This window comes from Sylvia atricapilla, chromosome 27 (assembly GCF_009819655.1).
Source record: "Sylvia atricapilla isolate bSylAtr1 chromosome 27, bSylAtr1.pri, whole genome shotgun sequence".
Lineage (NCBI taxonomy): Eukaryota > Metazoa > Chordata > Aves > Passeriformes > Sylviidae > Sylvia > Sylvia atricapilla.
Window position 1 is genome coordinate 2,887,253 of NC_089166.1, and position 24,769 is coordinate 2,912,021.

At 49.5% G+C, this 24,769-nt stretch overlaps 6 pseudogenes; all 6 read right to left on the reverse strand.

Moving 5' to 3' along the window:
- Positions 1-3,198: 3,198 nt before the first annotated feature.
- Positions 3,199-3,962, reverse strand: LOC136372370 (feather keratin Cos2-2-like; annotated as a pseudogene).
- Positions 3,963-7,160: 3,198 nt separating this feature from the next.
- Positions 7,161-7,924, reverse strand: LOC136372397 (feather keratin Cos2-2-like; annotated as a pseudogene).
- Positions 7,925-11,124: 3,200 nt separating this feature from the next.
- Positions 11,125-11,888, reverse strand: LOC136372369 (feather keratin Cos2-2-like; annotated as a pseudogene).
- Positions 11,889-15,084: 3,196 nt separating this feature from the next.
- Positions 15,085-15,848, reverse strand: LOC136372367 (feather keratin Cos2-2-like; annotated as a pseudogene).
- Positions 15,849-19,044: 3,196 nt separating this feature from the next.
- Positions 19,045-19,808, reverse strand: LOC136372090 (feather keratin Cos2-2-like; annotated as a pseudogene).
- A 3,199-nt stretch (positions 19,809-23,007) lies between these two features.
- LOC136372144 (feather keratin Cos2-2-like) lies at positions 23,008-23,771 on the reverse strand (annotated as a pseudogene).
- Positions 23,772-24,769: the final 998 nt, after the last annotated feature.

Consider the following 24,769-nt stretch of genomic DNA (forward strand, 5'->3'; position numbering starts at 1 on the left):
GTCACAAGTGTGAACCATCCCAGCTAATGCTGTGGGGTGTGTCCTGGTTTCCAGCACTTCTGCCTTTTCATTTCCTGGCTAATTCTGCCGGCTTTCCTACATGAAGGGTCATTTCTCTAAGTGCTGGGATGAGAGATTCAAGGACTTCCTGGGCCAAAACCATGCTGGGTGCATTTAGAATGCTCAGAACGTTGTCTGGCAGCATCCTCTGTGGATAGATGTGTTCACCGATGTCATTCCTGTGGGTTTGTTTTTGTCCAGGTTGTCAGGAAATGAGCATCAGTCCCGTGCTTCTTGCCCACATGCCCATGGACTGCCACGTGAGGGCACATGACATATCATTTTCTCTTGCATTTTTCCATCTGTCCATGATGGTCACTCACTGTTGCAAGCTTAGCTGCAGCTTCTGAGAGAGTTGGGGCCTGTCGCTACTCTAACAGTGCTCAGACCAAAATTTGTGTTGGCCTGATAAATGTCCATTCATTATCTCCCTGCCAACAAACGGGAACAAAATTGCCCCAGAGAAAAATCTCCAAAAAGCTAGCCCCCAAGGGAAAGACAGAGGGTATGCAATTGTTTGTCCTTGGAGATCTGGTGGCTTTTGGAGGACCTCCTCACAGTGTTTTTGTCATTAAATGGGATCTGCCAAGAGGACTCAGACTTTCTCAGCACAATCACAGAATCCTAGAGACCTTAGGGATGCTGAGTTGGAAGTGACCCGGAAGGAGCATCAAGTCCAACTCCTGGCCCTGCACAGGACACACCAAGACTCCCAGCAAGTACCTGAGGCTGTTGTCCATACACTTCTTGAGCTGTCAGGTTTGCTGCGCAGACCACTTTCACTGGGGAGCCTGTTCCAGTGCTCAATCACCAAATACCCTCTGGGTGAAGAATCTTTTCCTGATATCCAACCAAAACTGTGGGAGTATGACTACCCCCTGGGCCAAATCCATGAATGGCCCGGAGTGTCCAGGGATGTGAGAATTGAATTAGAACCTTCAGAATCTAAACCTTCTAATTAGAACCTTCTAAATCAAAAATATATAAAACCACAAAACATGAAGTAGACAGACATGTCTGGCTATAAACAAATAGAGGATTGTTAAGTGCCTGAAAAATAAGTGCTTGTGTTAGTAAGTAAGAAAGAGACCAATACCTAGTTGATAGTTCAGTGATATTGCCTTTTGCAAAGTTCGTTTAAATTCTAGTCATAATAAAAGAAATGTAACTTTGCTGTGCAATCTTGGGTAGAACAGATAGAGCTATATGTGTAGAATTTGTGTAAGAATTTGTGTTTGTCTTCACACATCCATCTTAACTTAGGATTGGCCCAGCAAGGATGTAGAAATTTTGTGTCTGTATCTAATTGGTCAAAAATAGAATGAACACGTACTACTCAAAGAACACACACACAGAGGGCTCACAAACACTGATGCCACTGTTGTTGCTACTGCATGAACTGCTACTGATACAACGCTCATGGGACACAGACTACTGAGGCCCCTGCTGCTGCTGTGGCTGCTGCTTCTGCTTTGACTTAAAGACTTTATGTGACCTGCCTTCTGCGTACTGCTACACACTCTGATAACTTGGCCTTCATGGGACTGATGTAATGGTGCAAAAACGGATTTCTTTTTCAACTGCTCAGCTTTTAGGCTTCAATGAAGTCATGCCAAAATATCTGCACTAAACTTCCCTCAGCTCAGCTCCAACCATGTCCTCAAGTCTTGTCACTGGTCGTGAGAGTGAAGAGTTTGGTTCTGGCCCCTCTCCTGCCCCTTAGGAAGATGTTGAAAAGCACAAAGGAGTCTGAGCTCAGTCTCATTTTCTACAGGGCAGAATGTGCCAGGTGACCTCAGCCACTCCTCATATAGCCCCTCCAGGCCCTTCCCCATCCTCAGGACCCCCTTTGGGCACACCTTGGTAGTAGCTTATAGTCCTCTTTAATGGTGCAGGTGTGTAGTGGTTCCATGTCCGATGAATTCAGTGTCTGCCATTTTTTACCTCTGGGAGACAGGATTTTGGAGAAAAAGGCAAAACAGGCCCCAACTTAAGGTATGCAGTGAGTTTATTAACACACACAAAAGGAAAAGAAGACAATGACAGAAAAATAGCACCCCCCTGTTAGACGGACAAATCTGGTGTCTCTGCCCACAGATCTAGACAGGAGCGGCATATGCAGAAGGTCACATGAATCACAGAATGCTGTGCACCTGAGCTGGTATTTGGAGCCCAGCAACACATTCAGCCGTTCATTTTGTGTACCCAGGAGAACATGGATACCCAGGGAACGATATTTGGAGTATTGCCTAGGGCTGAAGGCCAAGGACTAACCAGAAACTCTCAAGTACAACTGGAAACATTGCTACATGTTGGCACTAGCAGTGAAGTCACAAATCATTTGCACAGGGAAGATGAAAACCTGGAAACAAAGCTTTCCACCCCTTTGGAGCTGTTGGGTTCACAAGGATGGAGACTCCACTGCAGAGATGGAGTGTGTTACCAATCCTAACTTGTGACTCACCTCAGCCCTGTGTGTCTGGACAGCAGCTGGGCCCTGCCAAGTGCTGAGGGACTGTGTGAGGTTTGGATCACATCTGCTTGTTGCAGCGTGCGCTGGCCACAGGCCCTAGGGCAGGAAATGAAGGAAGGCCAGGAAGTGATGAGGTTGTGGGCTGTCCCCAGGTGTTGTTGCTTCCAATTCCCCGCGTTTGGAGCCAAAGTCTCCATGATGGCCTTTGGCTGCCATATAGCCAGGGATATTCTTCATCATCTCCAAGGGAAAAAGGGCACAAAGTAAAATACAGTGCAGAGAATCCCACCCATTGCTGTCTCCATCTTTTCCCGGAGCAGACTGGAGGATTTGTCACAGAACAAGAGACTCAGAGGCCAAGGCTTGTATGCAGCACAATTTTAATAAGTTTAAAGAAGAAAAGGACATGGCCCACAGAGAGCACCAGGAGCAGTCACTTAGATGGAGCTCCCATGTGGTGTTCTTTGGACTGCCCTGTAGAGGAAGGATGGGCGACAGGTCCACACTGGACTGGCCTGGGGACAGAGGCACAGAGAAGGAGAGGAGAGTAGAAGAAGGAAGCGATGGTCCAAAGCTCTAAATACAACATCCGGAAGCTCTATCTCCTGGCCAGAGCCATGTTCTGAGGTCTTGGAGATTCTTGCCCAAAGATATTGCCAGCGCATTTAGCAGGGACGACATCTGCTGCCTCCATAGCAGTTGGTGATGCAGGAGATGTCAAAGCCCCCAGAGCTGATGGGCACTCCGCCGCAGCTGAGGATGTTGCCCACAGCAGCAGAGGTGGAGGATCCCACGGCAGTGTTCTGTGGGAAGGAGCTGAGGACGGGGCCGGGCAGGGTCACCAGCACAGCAGGCGGCTCAATGACGACGTGGGAGCTCTGGCACTGCCTGACACAGCACTCATTGCAGCTGCTGGCCAGCGGGCAGGGGCCGCAGGGCTGGCAGCAAGGGTCACAGGGCTTGCAGCAGGACATGGCTGGGGCTCACAGGTGCACCTGGCACAGAGGGCAGGGAGAAGCAGAAAGTGAGGACACGTGAGAAGCAGCACTGCACCCAACCACCCTGCAGCCAAGGCACCTCCTGGCCCACATTGCACTGGCCAGCTCAAAGCCCAGCAGCCACCTCTGCCAAGTCCCAGTTTGTCTTTCTCTGTCTGCACAAAACCTTCTCTCCCCTACCCTCTCCCCCCAAAAGCGCCTCCAAGCCCTGCACTATGACAGCCCCTCTCAGCTGAGACCTCCAGCCAGGAAACAGCTGCTCTTGAAACAGCAGCTAGAGAAGAGGCATCCCACTCACCTGATTGCTGAAGAGAAGGAGGTGAGAGAAGTGGCTGAGAGAGCAGAGACTTGAGCTGCCTTTTATAGCAGTCCTGCACTCCCACAGGTCCACAGGTACCTCAGTGGAAGTCATAATTTTTTGGCCAGCTCATGTCACAAGTGTGAACCATCCCAGCTAATGCTGTGGGGTGTGTCCTGGTTTCCAGCACTTCTGCCTTTTCATTTCCTGGCTAATTCTGCCGGCTTTCCTACATGAAGGGTCATTTCTCTAAGTGCTGGGATGAGAGATTCAAGGACTTCCTGGGCCAAAACCATGCTGGGTGCATTTAGAATGCTCAGAACGTTGTCTGGCAGCATCCTCTGTGGATAGATGTGTTCACCGATGTCATTCCTGTGGGTTTGTTTTTGTCCAGGTTGTCAGGAAATGAGCATCAGTCCCGTGCTTCTTGCCCACATGCCCATGGACTGCCACGTGAGGGCACATGACATATCATTTTCTCTTGCATTTTTCCATCTGTCCATGATGGTCACTCACTGTTGCAAGCTTAGCTGCAGCTTCTGAGAGAGTTGGGGCCTGTCGCTACTCTAACAGTGCTCAGACCAAAATTTGTGTTGGCCTGATAAATGTCCATTCATTATCTCCCTGCCAACAAACGGGAACAAAATTGCCCCAGAGAAAAATCTCCAAAAAAGCTAGCCCCCAAGGGAAAGACAGAGGGTATGCAATTGTTTGTCCTTGGAGATCTGGTGGCTTTTGGAGGACCTCCTCACAGTGTTTTTGTCATTAAATGGGATCTGCCAAGAGGACTCAGACTTTCTCAGCACAATCACAGAATCCTAGAGACCTTAGGGATGCTGAGTTGGAAGTGACCCGGAAGGAGCATCAAGTCCAACTCCTGGCCCTGCACAGGACACACCAAGACTCCCAGCAAGTACCTGAGGCTGTTGTCCATACACTTCTTGAGCTGTCAGGTTTGCTGCGCAGACCACTTTCACTGGGGAGCCTGTTCCAGTGCTCAATCACCAAATACCCTCTGGGTGAAGAATCTTTTCCTGATATCCAACCAAAACTGTGGGAGTATGACTACCCCCTGGGCCAAATCCATGAATGGCCCGGAGTGTCCAGGGATGTGAGAATTGAATTAGAACCTTCAGAATCTAAACCTTCTAATTAGAACCTTCTAAATCAAAAATATATAAAACCACAAAACATGAAGTAGACAGACATGTCTGGCTATAAACAAATAGAGGATTGTTAAGTGCCTGAAAAATAAGTGCTTGTGTTAGTAAGTAAGAAAGAGACCAATACCTAGTTGATAGTTCAGTGATATTGCCTTTTGCAAAGTTCGTTTAAATTCTAGTCATAATAAAAGAAATGTAACTTTGCTGTGCAATCTTGGGTAGAACAGATAGAGCTATATGTGTAGAATTTGTGTAAGAATTTGTGTTTGTCTTCACACATCCATCTTAACTTAGGATTGGCCCAGCAAGGATGTAGAAATTTTGTGTCTGTATCTAATTGGTCAAAAATAGAATGAACACGTACTACTCAAAGAACACACACACAGAGGGCTCACAAACACTGATGCCACTGTTGTTGCTACTGCATGAACTGCTACTGATACAACGCTCATGGGACACAGACTACTGAGGCCCCTGCTGCTGCTGTGGCTGCTGCTTCTGCTTTGACTTAAAGACTTTATGTGACCTGCCTTCTGCGTACTGCTACACACTCTGATAACTTGGCCTTCATGGGACTGATGTAATGGTGCAAAAACGGATTTCTTTTTCAACTGCTCAGCTTTTAGGCTTCAATGAAGTCATGCCAAAATATCTGCACTAAACTTCCCTCAGCTCAGCTCCAACCATGTCCTCAAGTCTTGTCACTGGTCGTGAGAGTGAAGAGTTTGGTTCTGGCCCCTCTCCTGCCCCTTAGGAAGATGTTGAAAAGCACAAAGGAGTCTGAGCTCAGTCTCATTTTCTACAGGGCAGAATGTGCCAGGTGACCTCAGCCACTCCTCATATAGCCCCTCCAGGCCCTTCCCCATCCTCAGGACCCCCTTTGGGCACACCTTGGTAGTAGCTTATAGTCCTCTTTAATGGTGCAGGTGTGTAGTGGTTCCATGTCCGATGAATTCAGTGTCTGCCATTTTTTACCTCTGGGAGACAGGATTTTGGAGAAAAAGGCAAAACAGGCCCCAACTTAAGGTATGCAGTGAGTTTATTAACACACACAAAAGGAAAAGAAGACAATGACAGAAAAATAGCACCCCCCTGTTAGACGGACAAATCTGGTGTCTCTGCCCACAGATCTAGACAGGAGCGGCATATGCAGAAGGTCACATGAATCACAGAATGCTGTGCACCTGAGCTGGTATTTGGAGCCCAGCAACACATTCAGCCGTTCATTTTGTGTACCCAGGAGAACATGGATACCCAGGGAACGATATTTGGAGTATTGCCTAGGGCTGAAGGCCAAGGACTAACCAGAAACTCTCAAGTACAACTGGAAACATTGCTACATGTTGGCACTAGCAGTGAAGTCACAAATCATTTGCACAGGGAAGATGAAAACCTGGAAACAAAGCTTTCCACCCCTTTGGAGCTGTTGGGTTCACAAGGATGGAGACTCCACTGCAGAGATGGAGTGTGTTACCAATCCTAACTTGTGACTCACCTCAGCCCTGTGTGTCTGGACAGCAGCTGGGCCCTGCCAAGTGCTGAGGGACTGTGTGAGGTTTGGATCACATCTGCTTGTTGCAGCGTGCGCTGGCCACAGGCCCTAGGGCAGGAAATGAAGGAAGGCCAGGAAGTGATGAGGTTGTGGGCTGTCCCCAGGTGTTGTTGCTTCCAATTCCCCGCGTTTGGAGCCAAAGTCTCCATGATGGCCTTTGGCTGCCATATAGCCAGGGATATTCTTCATCATCTCCAAGGGAAAAAGGGCACAAAGTAAAATACAGTGCAGAGAATCCCACCCATTGCTGTCTCCATCTTTTCCCGGAGCAGACTGGAGGATTTGTCACAGAACAAGAGACTCAGAGGCCAAGGCTTGAATGCAGCACAATTTTAATAAGTTTAAAGAAGAAAAGGACATGGCCCACAGAGAGCACCAGGAGCAGTCACTTAGATGGAGCTCCCATGTGGTGTTCTTTGGACTGCCCTGTAGAGGAAGGATGGGCGACAGGTCCACACTGGACTGGCCTGGGGACAGAGGCACAGAGAAGGAGAGGAGAGTAGAAGAAGGAAGCGATGGTCCAAAGCTCTAAATACAACATCCGGAAGCTCTATCTCCTGGCCAGAGCCATGTTCTGAGGTCTTGGAGATTCTTGCCCAAGATATTGCCAGCGCATTTAGCAGGGACGACATCTGCTGCCTCCATAGCAGTTGGTGATGCAGGAGATGTCAAAGCCCCCAGAGCTGATGGGCACTCCGCCGCAGCTGAGGATGTTGCCCACAGCAGCAGAGGTGGAGGATCCCACGGCAGTGTTCTGTGGGAAGGAGCTGAGGACGGGGCCGGGCAGGGTCACCAGCACAGCAGGCGGCTCAATGACGACGTGGGAGCTCTGGCACTGCCTGACACAGCACTCATTGCAGCTGTTGGCCAGCGGGCAGGGGCCGCAGGGCTGGCAGCAAGGGTCACAGGGCTTGCAGCAGGACATGGCTGGGGCTCACAGGTGCACCTGGCACAGAGGGCAGGGAGAAGCAGAAAGTGAGGACACGTGAGAAGCAGCACTGCACCCAACCACCCTGCAGCCAAGGCACCTCCTGGCCCACATTGCACTGGCCAGCTCAAAGCCCAGCAGCCACCTCTGCCAAGTCCCAGTTTGTCTTTCTCTGTCTGCACAAAACCTTCTCTCCCCTACCCTCTCCCCCCAAAAGCGCCTCCAAGCCCTGCACTATGACAGCCCCTCTCAGCTGAGACCTCCAGCCAGGAAACAGCTGCTCTTGAAACAGCAGCTAGAGAAGAGGCATCCCACTCACCTGATTGCTGAAGAGAAGGAGGTGAGAGAAGTGGCTGAGAGAGCAGAGACTTGAGCTGCCTTTTATAGCAGTCCTGCACTCCCACAGGTCCACAGGTACCTCAGTGGAAGTCATAATTTTTTGGCCAGCTCATGTCACAAGTGTGAACCATCCCAGCTAATGCTGTGGGGTGTGTCCTGGTTTCCAGCACTTCTGCCTTTTCATTTCCTGGCTAATTCTGCCGGCTTTCCTACATGAAGGGTCATTTCTCTAAGTGCTGGGATGAGAGATTCAAGGACTTCCTGGGCCAAAACCATGCTGGGTGCATTTAGAATGCTCAGAACGTTGTCTGGCAGCATCCTCTGTGGATAGATGTGTTCACCGATGTCATTCCTGTGGGTTTGTTTTTGTCCAGGTTGTCAGGAAATGAGCATCAGTCCCGTGCTTCTTGCCCACATGCCCATGGACTGCCACGTGAGGGCACATGACATATCATTTTCTCTTGCATTTTTCCATCTGTCCATGATGGTCACTCACTGTTGCAAGCTTAGCTGCAGCTTCTGAGAGAGTTGGGGCCTGTCGCTACTCTAACAGTGCTCAGACCAAAATTTGTGTTGGCCTGATAAATGTCCATTCATTATCTCCCTGCCAACAAACGGGAACAAAATTGCCCCAGAGAAAAATCTCCAAAAAAGCTAGCCCCCAAGGGAAAGACAGAGGGTATGCAATTGTTTGTCCTTGGAGATCTGGTGGCTTTTGGAGGACCTCCTCACAGTGTTTTTGTCATTAAATGGGATCTGCCAAGAGGACTCAGACTTTCTCAGCACAATCACAGAATCCTAGAGACCTTAGGGATGCTGAGTTGGAAGTGACCCGGAAGGAGCATCAAGTCCAACTCCTGGCCCTGCACAGGACACACCAAGACTCCCAGCAAGTACCTGAGGCTGTTGTCCATACACTTCTTGAGCTGTCAGTTTTGCTGCGCAGACCACTTTCACTGGGGAGCCTGTTCCAGTGCTCAATCGCCAAATACCCTCTGGGTGAAGAATCTTTTCCTGATATCCAACCAAAACTGTGGGAGTATGACTACCCCCTGGGCCAAATCCATGAATGGCCCGGAGTGTCCAGGGATGTGAGAATTGAATTAGAACCTTCAGAATCTAAACCTTCTAATTAGAACCTTCTAAATCAAAAATATATAAAACCACAAAACATGAAGTAGACAGACATGTCTGGCTATAAACAAATAGAGGATTGTTAAGTGCCTGAAAAATAAGTGCTTGTGTTAGTAAGTAAGAAAGAGACCAATACCTAGTTGATAGTTCAGTGATATTGCCTTTTGCAAAGTTCGTTTAAATTCTAGTCATAATAAAAGAAATGTAACTTTGCTGTGCAATCTTGGGTAGAACAGATAGAGCTATATGTGTAGAATTTGTGTAAGAATTTGTGTTTGTCTTCACACATCCATCTTAACTTAGGATTGGCCCAGCAAGGATGTAGAAATTTTGTGTCTGTATCTAATTGGTCAAAAATAAACTGAACACGTACTACTCAAAGAACACACACACAGAGGGCTCACAAACACTGATGCCAGTGTTGTTGCTACTGCATGAACTGCTACTGATACAACGCTCATGGGACACAGACTACTGAGGCCCCTGCTGCTGCTGTGGCTGCTGCTTCTGCTTTGACTTAAAGACTTTATGTGACCAGCCTTCTGCGTACTGCTACACAGTCTGATAACTTGGCCTTCATGGGACTGATGTAATGGTGCAAAAACGAATTTCTTTTTCAACTGCTCAGCTTTTAGGCTTCAATGAAGTCATGCCAAAATATCTGCACTAAACTTCCCTCAGCTCAGCTCCAACCATGTCCTCAAGTCTTGTCACTGGTCGTGAGAGTGAAGAGTTTGGTTCTGGCCCCTCTCCTGCCCCTTAGGAAGATGTTGAAAAGCACAAAGGAGTCTGAGCTCAGTCTCATTTTCTACAGGGCAGAATGTGCCAGGTGACCTCAGCCACTCTTCATATAGCCCCTCCAGGCCCTTCCCCATCCTCAGGACCCCCTTTGGGCACACCTTGGTAGTAGCTTATAGTCCTCTTTAATGGTGCAGGTGTGTAGTGGTTCCATGTCCGATGAATTCAGTGTCTGCCATTTTTTACCTCTGGGAGACAGGATTTTGGAGAAAAAGGCAAAACAGGCCCCAACTTAAGGTATGCAGTGAGTTTATTAACACACACAAAAGGAAAAGAAGACAATGACAGAAAAATAGCACCCCCCTGTTAGACGGACAAATCTGGTGTCTCTGCCCACAGATCTAGACAGGAGCGGCATATGCAGAAGGTCACATGAATCACAGAATGCTGTGCACCTGAGCTGGTATTTGGAGCCCAGCAACACATTCAGCCGTTCATTTTGTGTACCCAGGAGAACATGGATACCCAGGGAACGATATTTGGAGTATCGCCTAGGGCTGAAGGCCAAGGACTAACCAGAAACTCTCAAGTACAACTGGAAACATTGCTACATGTTGGCACTAGCAGTGAAGTCACAAATCATTTGCACAGGGAAGATGAAAACCTGGAAACAAAGCTTTCCACCCCTTTGGAGCTGTTGGGTTCACAAGGATGGAGACTCCACTGCAGAGATGGAGTGTGTTACCAATCCTAACTTGTGACTCACCTCAGCCCTGTGTGTCTGGACAGCAGCTGGGCCCTGCCAAGTGCTGAGGGACTGTGTGAGGTTTGGATCACATCTGCTTGTTGCAGCGTGCGCTGGCCACAGGCCCTAGGGCAAGAAATGAAGGAAGACCAGGAAGTGATGAGGTTGTGGGCTGTCCCCAGGTGTTGTTGCTTCCAATCCCCCCGCGTTTGGAGCCAAAGTCTCCATGATGGCCTTTGGCTGCCATATAGCCAGGGATATTCTTCATCAGCTCCAAGGGAAAAAGGGCACAAAGTAAATTCCAATGCAGAGAATCCCACCCATTGCTGTCTCCATCTTTTCCCGGAGCAGACTGGAGGATTTGTCACAGAACAAGAGACTCAGAGGCCAAGGCTTGTATGCAGCACAATTTTAATAAGTTTAAAGAAGAAAAGGACATGGCCCACAGAGAGCACCAGGAGCAGTCACTTAGATGGAGCTCCCATGTGGTGTTCTTTGGACTGCCCTGTAGAGGAAGGATGGGCGACAGGTCCACACTGGACTGGCCTGGGGACAGAGGCACAGAGAAGGAGAGGAGAGTAGAAGAAGGAAGCGATGGTCCAAAGCTCTAAATACAACATCCGGAAGCTCTATCTCCTGGCCAGAGCCATGTTCTGAGGTCTTGGAGATTCTTGCCCAAAGATGTTGCCAGCGCATTTAGCAGGGACGACATCTGCTGCCTCCATAGCAGTTGGTGATGCAGGAGATGTCAAAGCCCCCAGAGCTGATGGGCACTCCGCCGCAGCTGAGGATGTTGCCCACAGCAGCAGAGGTGGAGGATCCCACGGCAGTGTTCTGTGGGAAGGAGCTGAGGACGGGGCCGGGCAGGGTCACCAGCACAGCAGGCGGCTCAATGACGACGTGGGAGCTCTGGCACTGCCTGACACAGCACTCATTGCAGCTGCTGGCCAGCGGGCAGGGGCCGCAGGGCTGGCAGCAAGGGTCACAGGGCTTGCAGCAGGACATGGCTGGGGCTCACAGGTGCACCTGGCACAGAGGGCAGGGAGAAGCAGAAAGTGAGGACACGTGAGAAGCAGCACTGCACCCAACCACCCTGCAGCCAAGGCACCTCCTGGCCCACATTGCACTGGCCAGCTCAAAGCCCAGCAGCCACCTCTGCCAAGTCCCAGTTTGTCTTTCTCTGTCTGCACAAAACCTTCTCTCCCCTACCCTCTCCCCCCAAAAGCGCCTCCAAGCCCTGCACTATGACAGCCCCTCTCAGCTGAGACCTCCAGCCAGGAAACAGCTGCTCTTGAAACAGCAGCTAGAGAAGAGGCATCCCACTCACCTGATTGCTGAAGAGAAGGAGGTGAGAGAAGTGGCTGAGAGAGCAGAGACTTGAGCTGCCTTTTATAGCAGTCCTGCACTCCCACAGGTCCACAGGTACCTCAGTGGAAGTCATAATTTTTTGGCCAGCTCATGTCACAAGTGTGAACCATCCCAGCTAATGCTGTGGGGTGTGTCCTGGTTTCCAGCACTTCTGCCTTTTCATTTCCTGGCTAATTCTGCCGGCTTTCCTACATGAAGGGTCATTTCTCTAAGTGCTGGGATGAGAGATTCAAGGACTTCCTGGGCCAAAACCATGCTGGGTGCATTTAGAATGCTCAGAACGTTGTCTGGCAGCATCCTCTGTGGATAGATGTGTTCACCGATGTCATTCCTGTGGGTTTGTTTTTGTCCAGGTTGTCAGGAAATGAGCATCAGTCCCGTGCTTCTTGCCCACATGCCCATGGACTGCCACGTGAGGGCACATGACATATCATTTTCTCTTGCATTTTTCCATCTGTCCATGATGGTCACTCACTGTTGCAAGCTTAGCTGCAGCTTCTGAGAGAGTTGGGGCCTGTCGCTACTCTAACAGTGCTCAGACCAAAATTTGTGTTGGCCTGATAAATGTCCATTCATTATCTCCCTGCCAACAAACGGGAACAAAATTGCCCCAGAGAAAAATCTCCAAAAAAGCTAGCCCCCAAGTGAAAGACAGAGGGTATGCAATTGTTTGTCCTTGGAGATCTGGTGGCTTTTGGAGGACCTCCTCACAGTGTTTTTGTCATTAAATGGGATCTGCCAAGAGGACTCAGACTTTCTCAGCACAATCACAGAATCCTAGAGACCTTAGGGATGCTGAGTTGGAAGTGACCCGGAAGGAGCATCAAGTCCAACTCCTGGCCCTGCACAGGACACACCAAGACTCCCAGCAAGTACCTGAGGCTGTTGTCCATACACTTCTTGAGCTGTCAGGTTTGCTGCGCAGACCACTTTCACTGGGGAGCCTGTTCCAGTGCTCAATCACCAAATACCCTCTGGGTGAAGAATCTTTTCCTGATATCCAACCAAAACTGTGGGAGTATGACTACCCCCTGGGCCAAATCCATGAATGGCCCGGAGTGTCCAGGGATGTGAGAATTGAATTAGAACCTTCAGAATCTAAACCTTCTAATTAGAACCTTCTAAATCAAAAATATATAAAACCACAAAACATGAAGTAGACAGACATGTCTGGCTATAATCAAATAGAGGATTGTTAAGTGCCTGAAAAATAAGTGCTTGTGTTAGTAAGTAAGAAAGAGACCAATACCTAGTTGATAGTTCAGTGATGTTGCCTTTTGCAAAGTTCGTTTAAATTCTAGTCATAATAAAAGAAATGTAACTTTGCTGTGCAACCTCGGGTTGAACAGATAGAGCTATATGTGTAGAATTTGTGTAAGAATTTGTGTTTGTCTTCACACATCCATCTTAACTTAGGATTGGCCCAGCAAGGATGTAGAAATTTTGTGTCTATATCTAATTGGTCAAAAATAGAATAAACACGTACTACTCAAAGAACACACACACAGAGGGCTCACAAACACTGATGCCACTGTTGTTGCTACTGCATGAACTGCTACTGATACAACGCTCATGGGACACAGACTACTGAGGCCCCTGCTGCTGCTGTGGCTGCTGCTTCTGCTTTGACTTAAAGACTTTATGTGACCAGCCTTCTGCGTACTGCTACACACTCTGATAACTTGGCTTTCATGGGACTGATGTAATGGTGCAAAAACGGATTTCTTTTTCAACTGCCCAGCTTTTAGTCTTCAGTGAAGTCGTGCCAAAATATCTGCACTAAACTTCCCTCAGCTCAGCTCCAACCATGTCCTCAAGTCTTGTCACTGGTCGTGAGAGTGAAGAGTTTGGTTCTTGCCCCTCTCCTGCCCCTTAGGAAGATGTTGAAAACCACAAAGGAGTCTGAGCTCAGTCTCATTTTCTACAGGGCGGAATGGGCCAGGTGACCTCAGCCACTCCTCATATAGCCCCTCCAGACCCTTCCCCATCCTCAGGGTCCCCTTTGGGCACTCTCTTGTAGCTTATAGTCCCCTTTAATGATGCAGGTCTGCAGTGGTTTCATGTCCGATGAATTCAGTGTCTGCCATTTTTTACCTCTGGGAGACAGGATTTTGGAGAAAAAGGCAAAACAGGCCCCAACTTAAGGTATGCAGTGAGTTTATTAACACACACAAAAGGAAAAGAAGACAATGACAGAAAAATAGCACCCCCCTGTTAGACGGACAAATCTGGTGTCTCTGCCCACAGATCTAGACAGGAGCGGCATATGCAGAAGGTCACATGAATCACAGAATGCTGTGCACCTGAGCTGGTATTTGGAGCCCAGCAACACATTCAGCTGTTCATTTTGTGTACCCAGGAGAACATGGATACCCAGGGAACGATATTTGGAGTATTGCCTAGGGCTGAAGGCCAAGGACTAACCAGAAACTCTCAAGTACAACTGGAAACATTGCTACATGTTGGCACTAGCAGTGAAGTCACAAATCATTTGCACAGGGAAGATGAAAACCTGGAAACAAAGCTTTCCACCCCTTTGGAGCTGTTGGGTTCACAAGGATGGAGACTCCACTGCAGAGATGGAGTGTGTTACCAATCCTAACTTGTGACTCACCTCAGCCCTGTGTGTCTGGGCAGCACTGGGCCCTGCCAAATGCTGAGGGACTGTGTGAGGTTTGGATCACATCTGCTTGTTGCAGCGTGCGCTGGCCACAGGCCCTAGGGCAGGAAATGAAGGAAGGCCAGGAAGTGATGAGGTTGTGGGCTGTCCCCAGGTGTTGTTGCTTCCAATCCCCCCGTGTTTGGAGCCAAAGTCTCCATGATGGCCTTTGGCTGCCATATAGCCAGGGATATTCTTCATCATCTCCAAGGGAAAAAGGGCACAAAGTAAAATCCAGTGCAGAGAATCCCACCCATTGCTGTCTCCATCTTTTTCCGGAGCCAACTGGAGGATTTGTCACAGAACAAGAGACTCAGAGGCCAAGGCTTGAATGCAGCACAATTTTAATAAGTTTAAAGAAGAAAAGGACATGGCCCACAGAGAGCACCAGGAGCAGTCACTTAGATGGAGCTCCCATGTGGTGTTCTTTGGACTGCCCTGCAGAGGAAGGATGGGCAACAGGTCCACACTGGACTGGCCTGGGGACAGAGGCACAGAGAAGGAGAGGAGAGTAGAAGAAGGAAGCGATGGTCCAAAGCTCTAAATACAACATCCGGAAGCTCTATCTCCTGGCCAGAGCCATGTTCTGAGGTCTTGGGGATTCTTGCCCACAGATGTTGCCAGCGCATTTAGCAGGGACGACATCTGCTGCCTCCATAGCAGTTGGTGATGCAGGAGATGTCAAAGCCCCCAGAGCTGATGGGCACTCCGCCGCAGCTGAGGATGTTGCCCACAGCAGCAGAGGTGGAGGATCCCACGGCAGTGTTCTGTGGGAAGGAGCTGAGGACGGGGCCGGGCAGGGTCACCAGCACAGCAGGCGGCTCAATGACGACGTGGGAGCTCTGGCACTGCCTGACACAGCACTCATTGCAGCTGCTGGCCAGCGGGCAGGGGCCGCAGGGCTGGCAGCAAGGGTCACAGGGCTTGCAGCAGGACATGGCTTGGGCTCACAGGTTCACCTGGCACAGAGGGCAGGGAGAAGCAGAACGTGAGGACACGTGAGAAGCAGCACTGCACCCAATCACCCTGCAGCCAAGGCACCTCCTGGCCCACATTGCACTGCCCAGCTCAAAGCCCAGCAGCCACCTCTGCCAAGTCCCAGTTTGTCTTTCTCTGTCTGCACAAAACCTTCTCTCCCCTACCCTCTCCCCCCAAAAGCGCCTCCAAGCCCTGCACTATGACAGCCCCTCTCAGCTGAGACCTCCAGCCAGGAAACAGCTGCTCTTGAAACAGCAGCTAGAGAAGAGGCATCCCACTCACCTGATTGCTGAAGAGAAGGAGGTGAGAGAAGTGGCTGAGAGAGCAGAGACTTGAGCTGCCTTTTATAGCAGTCCTGCACTCCCACAGGTCCACAGGTACCTCAGTGGAAGTCATAATTTTTTGGCCAGCTCATGTCACAAGTGTGAACCATCCCAGCTAATGCTGTGGGGTGTGTCCTGGTTTCCAGCACTTCTGCCTTTTCATTTCCTGGCTAATTCTGCCGGCTTTCCTACATGAAGGGTCATTTCTCTAAGTGCTGGGATGAGAGATTCAAGGACTTCCTGGGCCAAAACCATGCTGGGTGCATTTAGAATGCTCAGAACGTTGTCTGGCAGCATCCTCTGTGGATAGATGTGTTCACCGGTGTCATTCCTGTGGGTTTGTTTTTGTCCAGGTTGTCAGGAAATGAGCATCAGTCCCGTGCTTCTTGCCCACATGCCCATGGACTGCCACGTGAGGGCACATGACATATCATTTTCTCTTGCATTTTTCCATCTGTCCATGATGGTCACTCACTGTTGCAAGCTTAGCTGCAGCTTCTGAGAGAGTTGGGGCCTGTCGCTACTCTAACAGTGCTCAGACCAAAATTTGTGTTGGCCTGATAAATGTCCATTCATTATCTCCCTGCCAACAAATGGGAACAAAATTGCCCCAGAGAAAAATCTCCAAAAAAGCTAGCCCCCAAGGGAAAGACAGAGGGTATGCAATTGTTTGTCCTTGGAGATCTGGTGGCTTTTGGAGGACCTCCTCACAGTGTTTTTGTCATTAAATGGGATCTGCCAAGAGGACTCAGACTTTCTCAGCACAATCACAGAATCCTAGAGACCTTAGGGATGCTGAGTTGGAAGTGACCCGGAAGGAGCATCAAGTCCAACTCCTGGCCCTGCACAGGACACACCAAGACTCCCAGCAAGTACCTGAGGCTGTTGTCCATACACTTCTTGAGCTGTCAGTTTTGCTGCGCAGACCACTTTCACTGGGGAGCCTGTTCCAGTGCTCAACCACCAAATACCCTCTGGGTGAAGAAACTTTTCCTGATATCCAACCAAAACTGTGGGAGTATGACTACCCCCTGGGCCAAATCCATGAATGGCCCGGAGTGTCCAGGGATGTGAGAATTGAATTAGAACCTTCAGAATCTAAACCTTCTAATTAGAACCTTCTAAATCAAAAATATATAAAACCACAAAACATGAAGTAGACAGACATGTCTGGCTATAATCAAATAGAGGATTGTTAAGTGCCTGAAAAATAAGTGCTTGTGTTAGTGAGTAAGAAAGAGACCAATACCTAGTTGATAGTTCAGTGATATTGCCTTTTGCAAAGTTCGTTTAAATTCTAGTCATAATAAAAGAAATGTAACTTTGGTGTGCAACGTCGGGTTGAACAGATAGAGCTATATGTGTAGAATTTGTGTAAGAATTTGTGTTTGTCTTCACACATCCATCTTAACTTAGGATTGGCCCAGCAAGGATGTGGAAATTTTGTGTCTATATCTAATTGGTCAAAAATAGAATAAACACGTACTACTCAAAGAACACACACACAGAGGGCTCACAAACACTGATGCCACTGTTGTTGCTACTGCATGAACTGCTACTGATACAACGCTCATGGGACACAGACTACTGAGGCCCCGGCTGCTGCTGTGGCTGCTGCTTCTGCTTTGACTTAAAGACTTTATGTGACCTGCCTTCTGCGTACTGCTACACACTCTGATAACTCGGCCTTCATGGGACTGAGGTAATGGTGCAAAAATGGATTTCTTTTTCAACTGCCCAGCTTTTAGTCTTCAGTGAAGTCATGCCAAAATATCTGCACTAAACTTCCCTCAGCTCAGCTCCAGCCATTTCCTCAAGTCTTGTCACTGGTCGTGAGAGTGAAGAGTTTGGTTCTTGCCCCTCGACTGCCCCTTAGGAAGATGTTGAAAACCACAGAGGAGTCTGAGCTCAGTCTCATTTTCTACAGGGCGGAATAGGCCAGGTGACCTCAGCCACTCCTCATATAGCCCCTCCAGACCCTTCCCCATCCTCAGGGCCCCCTTTGGGCCCTCTCTAGTTGCTTATAGTCCTCTTTAATGGTGCAGGTCTGTAGTGGTTTCATGTCCGATGAATTCAGTGTCTGCCATTTTTTACCTCTGGGAGAAAGGATTTTGGAGAAAAAGGCAAAACAGGCCCCAACTTAAGGTATGCAGTGAGGTTATTAACACACACGAAAGGAAAAGAAGACAATGACAGAAAAATAGCACCCCCCTGTTAGACAGACAAATCTGGTGTCTCTGCCCACAGATCTAGACAGGAGCAGCATATGCAGAAGGTCACATGAATCACAGAATGCTGTGCACCTGAGCTGGTATTTGGAGCCCAGCAACACATTCAGCCGTTCATTTTGTGTACCCAGGAGAACATGGATACCCAGGGAACGATATTTGGAGTATTGCCTAGGGCTGAAGGCCAAGGACTAACCAGAAACTCTCAAGTACAACTGGAAACATTGCTACATGTTGGCACTAGCAGTGAAGTCACAAATCATTTGCACAGGGAAGATGAAAACCTGGAAACAAAGCTTTCCACCCCTTTGGAGCTGTTGGGTTCACAAGGATGGAGACTCCACTGCAGAGATGGAGTGTGTTACCAATCCTAACTTGTGACTCACCTCAGCCCTGTGTGTCTGGGCAGCACTGGGCCCTGCCAAATGCTGAGGGACTGTGTGAGGTTTGGATCACATCTGCTTGTTGCAGCGTGCGCTGGCCACAGGCCCTAGGGCAGGAAATGAAGGAAGGCCAGGAAGTGATGAGGTTGTGGGCTGTCCCCAGGTGTTGTTGCTTCCAATCCCCCCGTGTTTGGAGCCAAAGTCTCCATGATGGCCTTTGGCTGCCATATAGCCAGGGATATTCTTCATCATCTCCAAGGGAAAAAGGGCACAAAGTAAAATACAGTGCAGAGAATCCCACCCATTGCTGTCTCCATCTTTTCCCGGAGCAGACTGGAGGATTTGTCACAGAACAAGAGACTCAGAGGCCAAGGCTTGAATGCAGCACAATTTTAATAAGTTTAAAGAAGAAAAGGACATGGCCCACAGAGAGCACCAGGAGCAGTCACTTAGATGGAGCTGCCATGTGGTGTTCTTTGGACTGCCCTGCAGAGGAAGGATGGGCAACAGGTCCACACTGGACTGGCCTGGGGACAGAGGCACAGAGAAGGAGAGGAGAGTAGAAGAAGGAAGCGATGGTCCAAAGCTCTAAATACAACATCCGGAAGCTCTATCTCCTGGCCAGAGCCATGTTCTGAGGTCTTGGAGATTCTTGCCCAAAGATGTTGCCCGCACATTTAGCAGGGACGACATCTGCTGCCTCCATAGCAGTTGGTGATGCAGGAGATGTCAAAGCTCCCAGAGCTGATGGGCACTCCGCCGCAGCTGAGGATGTTGCCCACAGCAGCAGAGGTGGAGGATCCCACGGCAGTGTTCTGTGGGAAGGAGCTGAGGACGGGGCCGGGCAGGGTCACCAGCACAGCAGGCGGCTCAATGACGACGTGGGAGCTCTGGCACTGCCTGACACAGCACTCATTGCAGCTGCTGGCCAGCGGGCAGGGGCCGCAGGGCTGGCAGCAAGGGTCACAGGGCTTGCAGCAGGACATGGCTGGGGCTCACAGGTGCACCTGGCACAGAGGGCAGGGAGAAGCAGAAAGTGAGGACACGTGAGAAGCAGCACTGCACCCAACCACCCTGCAGCCAAGGCACCTCCTGGCCCACATTGCACTGGCCAGCTCAAAGCCCAGCAGCCACCTCTGCCAAGTCCCAGTTTGTCTTTCTCTGTCTGCACAGGACCTTCTCTCCCCTACCCTCTCCCCCCAAAAGCACCTCCAAGCCCTGCACTATGACAGCCCCTCTCAGCTGAGACCTCCAGCCAGGAAACAGCTGCTCTTGAAACAGCAGCTAGAGAAGAGGCATCCCACTCACCTGATTCCTGAAGAGAAGGAGGTGAGAGAAGTGGCTGAGAGAGCAGAGACTTGGGCTGCCTTTTATAGCAGTCCTGCACTCCCACAGGTCCACAGGTACCTCAGTGGAAGTCATAATTTTTTGGCCAGCTCATGTCACAAGTGTGAACCATCCCAGCTAATGCTGTGGGGTGTGTCCTGGTTTCCAGCACTTCTGCCTTTTCATTTCCTGGCTAATTCTGCCGGCTTTCCTACATGAAGGGTCATTTCTCTAAGTGCTGGGATGAGAGATTCAAGGACTTCCTGGGCCAAAACCATGCTGGGTGCATTTAGAATGCTCAGAACGTTGTCTGGCAGCATCCTCTGTGGATAGATGTGTTCACCGATGTCATTCCTGTGGGTTTGTTTTTGTCCAGGTTGTCAGGAAATGAGCATCAGTCCCGTGCTTCTTGCCCACATGCCCATGGACTGCCACGTGAGGGCACATGACATATCATTTTCTCTTGCATTTTTCCATCTGTCCATGATGGTCACTCACTGTTGCAAGCTTAGCTGCAGCTTCTGAGAGAGTTGGGGCCTGTCGCTACTCTAACAGTGCTCAGACCAAAATTTGTGTTGGCCTGATAAATGTCCATTCATTATCTCCCTGCCAACAAATGGGAACAAAATTGCCCCAGAGAAAAATCTCCAAAAAAGCTAGCCCCCAAGGGAAAGACAGAGGGTATGCAATTGTTTGTCCTTGGAGATCTGGTGGCTTTTGGAGGACCTCCTCACAGTGTTTTTGTCATTAAATGGGATCTGCCAAGAGGACTCAGACTTTCTCAGCACAATCACAGAATCCTAGAGACCTTAGGGATGCTGAGTTGGAAGTGACCCGGAAGGAGCATCAAGTCTAACGCCTGGCCCTGCACAGGACACACCAAGACTCCCAGCAAGTACCTGAGGCTGTTGTCCATACACTTCTTGAGCTCTGTCAGGTTTGCTGCGCAGACCACTTTCACTGGGGAGCCTGTTCCAGTGCTCAATCACCAAATACCCTCTGGGTGAAGAAACTTTTCCTGATATCCAACCAAAACTGTGGGAGTATGACTACCCCCTGGGCCAAATCCATGAATGGCCCGGAGTGTCCAGGGATGTGAGAATTGAATTAGAACCTTCAGAATCTAAACCTTCTAATTAGAACCTTCTAAATCAAAAATATATAAAACCACAAAACATGAAGTAGACAGACATGTCTGGCTATAAACAAATAGAGGATTGTTAAGTGCCTGAAAAATAAGTGCTTGTGTTAGTAAGTAAGAAAGAGACCAATACCTAGTTGATAGTTCAGTGATATTGCCTTTTGCAAAGTTCATTTAAATTCTAGTCATAATAAAAGTAATGTAACTTTGGTGTGCAACGTCGGGTTGAACAGATAGAGCTATATGTGTAGAATTTGTGTAAGAATTTGTGTTTGTCTTCACACATCCATCTTAACTTAGGATTGGCCCAGCAAGGATGTAGAAATTTTGTGTCTATATCTAATTGGTCAAAAATAGAATAAACACGTACTACTCAAAGAACACACACACAGAGGGCTCACAAACACTGATGCCACTGTTGTTGCTACTGCATGAACTGCTACTGATACAACGCTCATGGGACACAGACTACTGAGGCCCCTGCTGCTGCTATGGCTGCTGCTTCTGCTTTGACTTAAAGACTTTATGTGACCTGCCTTCTGCGTACTGCTACACACTCTGATAACTTGGCCTTCATGGGACTGATGTAATGGTGCAAAAACGGATTTCTTTTTCAACTGCCCAGCTTTTAGTCTTCAGTGAAGTCGTGCCAAAATATCTGCACTAAACTTCCCTCAGCTCAGCTCCAACCATTTCCTCAAGTCTTGTCACTGGTCGTGAGAGTGAAGAGTTTGGTTCTGGCCCCTCTCCTGCCCCTTAGGAAGATGTTGAAAACCACAGAGGAGTCTGAGCTCAGTCTCATTTTCTACAGGGCGGAATGGGCCAGGTGACCTCAGCCACTCCTCATATAGCCCCTCCAGACCCTTCCCCATCCTCAGGGCCCCCTTTGGGCACTCTCTTGTAGCTTATAGTCCTCTTTAATGATGCAGGTCTGTAGTGGTTTCATGTCCGATGAATTCAGTGTCTGCCATTTTTTACCTCTGGGAGACAGGATTTTGGAGAAAAAGGCAAAACAGGCCCCAACTTAAGGTATGCAGTGAGATTATTAACACACACAAAAGGAAAAGAAGACAATGACAGAAAAATAGCACCCCCCTGTTAGACGGACAAATCTGGAGTCTCTGCCCACAGATCTAGACAGGAGCGGCATATGCAGAAGGTCACATGAATCACAGAATGCTGTGCACCTGAGCTGGTATTTGGAGCCCAGCAACACATTCAGCTGTTCATTTTGTGTACCCAGGAGAACATGGATACCCAGGGAACGATATTTGGAGTATTGCCTAGGGCTGAAGGCCAAGGACTAACCAGAAACTCTCAAGTACAACTCGAATCATTGCTACATGTTGGCACTAGCAGTGAAGTCACAAATCATTTGCACAGGGAAGATGAAAACCTGGAAACAAAGCTTTCCACCCCTTTGGAGCTGTTGGGTTCACAAGGATGGAGACTCCACTGCAGAGATGGAGTGTGTTACCAATCCTAACTTGTGACTCACCTCAGCCCTGTGTGTCTGGACAGCAGCTGGGCCCTGCCAAGTGCTGAGGGACTGTGTGAGGTTTGGATCACATCTGCTTGTTGCAGCGTGTGCTGGCCACAGGCCCTAGGGCAGGAAATGAAGGAAGGCCAGGAAGTGATGAGGTTGTGGGCTGTCCCCAGGTGTTGTTGCTTCCAATCCCCCCGCGTTTGGAGCCAAAGTCTCCATGATGGCCTTTGGCTGCCATATAGCCAGGGATATTCTTCATCATCTCCAAGGGAAAAAGGGCACAAAGTAAAATCCAGTGCAGAGAATCCCACCCATTGCTGTCTCCATCTTTTTCCGGAGCCAACTGGAGGATTTGTCACAGAACAAGAGACTCAGAGGCCAAGGCTTGAATGCAGCACAATTTTAATAAGTTTAAAGAAGAAAAGGACATGGCCCACAGAGAGCACCAGGAGCAGTCACTTAGATGGAGCTGCCATGTGGTGTTCTTTGGACTGCCCTGCAGAGGAAGGATGGGCAACAGGTCCACACTGGACTGGCCTGGGGACAGAGGCACAGAGAAGGAGAGGAGAGTAGAAGAAGGAAGCGATGGTCCAAAGCTCTAAATACAACATCCGGAAGCTCTATCTTCTGGCCAGAGCCATGTTCTGAGGTCTTGGAGATTCTTGCCCAAAGATGTTGCCAGCGCATTTAGCAGGGACGACATCTGCTGCCTCCATAGCAGTTGGTGATGCAGGAGATGTCAAAGCTCCCAGAGCTGATGGGCACTCCGCCGCAGCTGAGGATGTTGCCCACAGCAGCAGAGGTGGAGGATCCCACGGCAGTGTTCTGTGGGAAGGAGCTGAGGACGGGGCCGGGCAGGGTCACCAGCACAGCAGGCGGCTCAATGACGACGTGGGAGCTCTGGCACTGCCTGACACAGCACTCATTGCAGCTGCTGGCCAGCGGGCAGGGGCCGCAGGGCTGGCAGCAAGGGTCACAGGGCTTGCAGCAGGACATGGCTGGGGCTCACAGGTGCACCTGGCACAGAGGGCAGGGAGAAGCAGAAAGTGAGGACACGTGAGAAGCAGCACTGCACCCAACCACCCTGCAGCCAAGGCACCTCCTGGCCCACATTGCACTGGCCAGCTCAAAGCCCAGCAGCCACCTCTGCCAAGTCCCAGTTTGTCTTTCTCTGTCTGCACAGGACCTTCTCTCCCCTACCCTCTCCCCCCAAAAGCACCTCCAAGCCCTGCACTATGACAGCCCCTCTCAGCTGAGACCTCCAGCCAGGAAACAGCTGCTCTTGAAACAGCAGCTAGAGAAGAGGCATCCCACTCACCTGATTCCTGAAGAGAAGGAGGTGAGAGAAGTGGCTGAGAGAGCAGAGACTTGGGCTGCCTTTTATAGCAGTCCTGCACTCCCACAGGTCCACAGGTACCTCAGTGGAAGTCATAATTTTTTGGCCAGCTCATGTCACAAGTGTGAACCATCCCAGCTAATGCTGTGGGGTGTGTCCTGGTTTCCAGCACTTCTGCCTTTTCATTTCCTGGCTAATTCTGCCGGCTTTCCTACATGAAGGGTCATTTCTCTAAGTGCTGGGATGAGAGATTCAAGGACTTCCTGGGCCAAAACCATGCTGGGTGCATTTAGAATGCTCAGAACGTTGTCTGGCAGCATCCTCTGTGGATAGATGTGTTCACCGATGTCATTCCTGTGGGTTTGTTTTTGTCCAGGTTGTCAGGAAATGAGCATCAGTCCCGTGCTTCTTGCCCACATGCCCATGGACTGCCACGTGAGGGCACATGACATATCATTTTCTCTTGCATTTTTCCATCTGTCCATGATGGTCACTCACTGTTGCAAGCTTAGCTGCAGCTTCTGAGAGAGTTGGGGCCTGTTGCTACTCTAACAGTGCTCAGACCAAAATTTGTGTTGGCCTGATAAATGTCCATTCATTATCTCCCTGCCAACAAATGGGAACAAAATTGCCCCAGAGAAAAATCTCCAAAAAAGCTAGCCCCCAAGGGAAAGACAGAGGGTATGCAATTGTTTGTCCTTGGAGATCTGGTGGCTTTTGGAGGACCTCCTCACAGTGTTTTTGTCATTAAATGGGATCTGCCAAGAGGACTCAGACTTTCTCAGCACAATCACAGAATCCTAGAGACCTTAGGGATGCTGAGTTGGAAGTGACCCGGAAGGAGCATCAAGTCCAACTCCTGGCCCTGCACAGGACACACCAAGACTCCCAGCAAGTACCTGAGGCTGTTGTCCATACACTTCTTGAGCTCTGTCAGGTTTGCTGCGCAGACCACTTTCACTGGGGAGCCTGTTCCAGTGCTCAATCACCAAATACCCTCTGGGTGAAGAAACTTTTCCTGATATCCAACCAAAACTGTGGGAGTATGACTACCCCCTGGGCCAAATCCATGAATGGCCCGGAGTGTCCAGGGATGTGAGAATTGAATTAGAA